Raw genomic sequence first — 4,970 nt, forward strand, 5'->3', positions numbered from 1 at the left:
TCCTATTATTTTCATTGGAGTTGAGCCTATCATCAACTTCAGTTAAAACCGCAACATCATTACTGTTGCATTCTATTTGTTGGTTAAAATTATGGTTGGCAGGACTAAGCATATTGTTATTATCCTCATAATTTCTATTGTCATTGTTATTTTCACTTCTATTTATATAATTATTAGTAGTATCATTATTGGTATTTGCTAGATTATTATTTGTATTACTATTCATATAACCATATCCACTATTTTTAACTTCATTGATTCTAGCTGACCTGATATTCTTTTTGTTTAACCTTGCTATGATTGTACCTACATTAGGAAGGGTAGAGTAAGAAATTCGGACTGTATGACAAGAGAAAATTCTACTATATCTGTGGGAAGAAGGGAAATTTTTTTGTAAAATATTCATAAATTTTTTGTAAATATTTGTGGATATTGCACAGTTGAAGGGGATATTTAACCAGATAGAGTTTTTATTTTTTCTCTTAAATTTATTGCGTGGGTGAGTATGGGGTATACTTTGATTACTATTACTTCCCAGAACAATATTATTATTATGATTGGTAGTTCTTTTAGTTGTGGGATACTTCTTATTTATATCATTAGTTTTGCCATTACTGTCTACTAACATTGGTTTATTACTAGTGTTAGCATGTAGTCTACTATTAAAATGTACTTTATTACTTTTCTTATTAGTTAAATTTTTAGGCATATAGGGTTGTTTTCTATTTGGTCCATTATTACTACTACTTAAGTTATTAGGTTTGTTATAACATCTATGACTATTATTATTATTATTACCATTATTATTGTTGTTATTATTATTATTATTATTATTATCTGCATCAAGGAGAGATGTCCTACCAGGACTAAGAAAATAAATTTTGGGGGCATATCCAGCTTTAGACAAAGCCACATTATAGTAGTTTGAATTAGAGTTAAATATATCAATGTTAGAAGATAATCTAGTAATTCTCTCAGAAATACTTTTAACTATCGAATTTAATACATTTGGTGGATGATTGGAAAATCTACTTACATATCTAGTAACTTCATTCTCTTTTCTAGCTTCTATGTTAAGAGTGGTGTCTAAAAAAATTACAATCTTATTACCATATTCGTATGTAATATTTAAGTTAGAACTTCTAAAAAATTTTCTAATTTTCTTTCTTATTCTCTCAATGAATGATTTATTATTACTAGGGATGATGAATAAAGCATCATCCCTATATAGACCACCTTTTAGCTCCGGGATTTCTTTGTTTAAGCAATATAAGAGGTAAGCTCCTACTAGATTTGTAACCTCAGCCGAATTGCTCGACCCCATTGGTACATCAAAATTTTCTGGGGTATCGGCTCTAGTCCAGAGCTTGCTATCAAATTCAATAATAGTTCTTCTAGCTAACAAAATAATGTCTATCTTATCCCTAGTAATGAGGGAGCGATTCATAGCAAAAATGAGAGCCTTATTTAGGAGAATAGGGGATATGCTAGAATAATAGTTATTTATATCAAACTGAATAAACGAAAAGTTACCAGTGTTGTCAATAGATTTAAACCAGTTTAGTGCTTCTTCAGTATTATTCCATAACTTTAAGGATAAATTAGGAATTATAAGAGGTAAAATATTGTCTAGTATAAGTTTACTAAGTCTGTCAATGTCAGACCTAGATGGGCAAATGAGCCTCACAGTCGGGTTATCCTGGAAGTTCTTCTTGTGGTCTTTCAAATTAATCCTAGGTTCAGCTGGAACCAGTAGTTCAGTTCTATCTATTAAGTCATAGTCCTGCATAATTTTCTTGATCTTTAAATTAATCTCCGATAGATTTCTTTTAGAGGTTATTTTGTATTTGGAGTTAAGTTCCTTCATGATAAGTTTTTTGTAAGTAGTATAATCCAGTCTGTACAAATTTCCAGTTTTGTCAGCAGGGACTAGAATACCCGGTTTATTCTGTATCGACTTGATGAATTCCTTAAGCTTTCTTAGATGTAAATTTTTCTTAATATATACATTTTATAGGCTGACCAAAATACTCTCATAGAATGTGACCAAATAAAGTTTATTTTTCAACATAGTCTCCACTTGCAATACATACACTTCTTCCATCGGTTTTGCAGTGCTTGGATCACGTTGGTGAAGAAGCTTCTATCCTGTTGGTCCAAAATGTCATCAACAACAGATATGACATCATCATCACTGTGATACTGGTTCCCAGCCAAGTGTTTTTCCTGTTGGCGAACAGATGATAGTCAGATGGGTCCAAATGAGTAGAATGGGGATGGTGATCAACTAGTTCAAAACCACACTCACACATAGCAACCATTGAAACCAAGGACATATTTGCCGCAGCATCGTCCTGATGAAAGAAGACCCCTTTCATCAATTTTCCCAGGCATTTGGTAACCGCCTCAGCAGGTTGGCATAGTACTGTCCATTGATGATGTGGACCATTTGAAGATAGTCAATAAGCACAACGCCTTTTGCATACCAAATAACTGAAACCATCACCTTCTCTGCAAATGAAATGACCTTGGTCTTCTTTCAAGCAGGTGAGGAGGGGTGTTTCCACTGGATGGAATGTCTCTTTGTCTCTGGCTAAAAGGGAAGAACCTAACACTCATTATAGGTGAGGAAACGTTGAAAGCGACCAGCTGGAACTTCCTCAAACAATGTCAGATTTTCCCGTCATGTGATTAGCCTGGTGCACTTTTGATAGGTATCAGAAAATGTGGCACCCATCAAGCAGAAAACGTTGTCATACAATGTTCATTGTGTCAGATATTCTCAATTCTCTTATGGCATATGCTAATAGCATTGGCTATTTGATTTATAGTCAATCGTCTGTTATCCATTCACATGTGGCGAAGACAATCAATGATTTCCTTGATGGCAGCAGGTTCAGGACTTCCAGACCTTGGGTAACCTTCAACACTCTCCTTTCCCCTCCTAAATTCAGCTGCCCACTTTTGCACTGTTGATAAAGCTAAAGTGTTATCCTGTAATGTAGCAACCATGTTACCATGAATGTCCTTGGGGGCTAAAGCCTCTTTCTGAAGTACTTGATGATATCACAATACCAAATTTTGCCTATTTTCAAAAGAAGTTGCTACTAGTTACTTCTGAAGTCTTCTTTGAACAGTCAGATGTCAATTTACCTGAAAGGAAACAATGCAGTTATTAATATGTAGAGTTGAAATGAATGCATGCAAGATTTCAGCCTATGAACTTTTCAATCCACCCTCGTACTTATTGGTTGAGCTGATTCACTTTTTAAAATATTTAGTTAAGAGAACCATATTAGTTTCATAACATAGCCATGGGGTTTGCTGTTTTAATGCATTTAAAAATTTTATAAAAGATGTACAAAAAATTAGATACCTCATTTATTCATGTAGTGAGAACACCACATGTAGTGAGAAAGTCTAAAATGAAATTCCATTATGCAGCTGAGGAGTACATTTTCATTGTAAATTCTATGTGGTGTTCTCACTACATGAATAAATGGAGCTTGTACGAAACGTACGTACTGCTATAACCTATTGAATTTTTGTTGCTTAACTTCAAATTTTATTCACCAAATCTCTTGATTTTGTTTTTGGTTTTTACCCAACCAAATTCTGGTGCCTCAAACATTTTAAGTACCACATTTAATCTTTTGATTAAATCTATATTATTATACCTCATTTATAAAATTAGATACCTCGTTTATAAATTAATTCAGTTGTTTGATCTTTCAGGGCAAATATGTTTATCACATTCTCATAGAAATCTGCTTTAATCAGGTGTTGAAATCTTTTTCAATTGATATGAGCCAACCATGAAAGTCTTTCCTCACCTGTTGTATTTCTTTGCGAAGTTTTAATTCTCTTCCATGCAGAAAAAGGACCACTCGACAGAGGCAGTTTTAGACGGAATTATCAAAATAAGATTGAAGAGTTCTGACATAGCTTCAATCAGATCATTACTCACACATTGCTTTTTAAGATCTTGCATAGAATACAGAACATTTAATTCATTCTGTAATCGTATTATGTAAAAAACAAAAAAAAAAAAAAAACATAAGTGGTTTTTAAAGAATTTAAAGCTTCTGCTCTCTTTACTCTTTTACTTGTTTCAGTCATTTGACTGAGGCCATGCTGGAGCACCGCCATTAGTCGAGTAAATCGACCCCAGGACTTATTCATTTTAAGTTTAGTACTTATTCTATTGGTCTCTTTTGCCGAACCGCTAAGTTACGGGGACGTAAACACACCAGCATCGGTTGTCAAGCAATGTTGGGGGACAAACACAGACACACAAACATAAACACACGCATATATATATATACATATATACGATGGGCTTCTTTCAGTTTCCGTTTACCAAATCCACTCACAAGGCTTTGGTCGGCCTGAGGCTATAGTAGAAGACACTTGCTCAAGGTGCCACGCAGGGGGACTGAACCCTGAACCATGTGGTTTGTAAGCAAGCTACTTACCACACAGCCACTCCTACGCCTGAATTCTGGAATTTTGTTTTGCAATATTCTTCACTTTTGCTGAAATTGAAAAGTACTATGAATTTAAGCACTTCTGAAGATGAGTAATTGGCAGTCTGTCGGTTACGACGAGGAGGGTTCCAGTTGATCCAATCAACGAAACAGCTTGCTCATGAAATTAACATGCAAGTGGTTGAGCACTCCACAGACATGCATATCCTTCAAGTAGTTCCCAGGGAGATTCAGCATAACACAGAATGTGATAAGGCTGGCCCTTTAAATTACAGGTACAACTTATTTTTGCCAACTGAGTGGATCGGAGCAATGTGAAATAAAGTGTCTTGCTCAAGGACACAATGTACCATCGGTTTCGAACCCACGAGCTTACGATCGTGAGCCGAACGCCTCCAACCACTTAGCCACGCGCCTGCACGTTAAGGATGAGTATCGGGTTTTTAATTGGTCGAATTTTGTTGTAGAGCATTGAATGATGTT

At 34.9% G+C, this 4,970-nt stretch overlaps 2 protein-coding genes across 2 annotated transcripts in view; one reads left to right on the forward strand and one right to left on the reverse strand.

The window, feature by feature from the left end:
- The window catches only part of LOC128251055 (zinc finger protein 665-like), a 14,628-nt gene that overhangs the window by 8,738 nt on the left and 920 nt on the right, over window positions 1–4,970 (reverse strand). The gene's annotated exons all lie outside the window — the stretch shown is intronic.
- LOC106868404 (zinc finger protein 239) overlaps window positions 1–4,970 on the forward strand; it is a 12,110-nt gene that overhangs the window by 2,081 nt on the left and 5,059 nt on the right. The window lies entirely within an intron of this gene.

Source organism: Octopus bimaculoides, chromosome 28, assembly GCF_001194135.2.
Source record: "Octopus bimaculoides isolate UCB-OBI-ISO-001 chromosome 28, ASM119413v2, whole genome shotgun sequence".
NCBI lineage: Eukaryota > Metazoa > Mollusca > Cephalopoda > Octopoda > Octopodidae > Octopus > Octopus bimaculoides.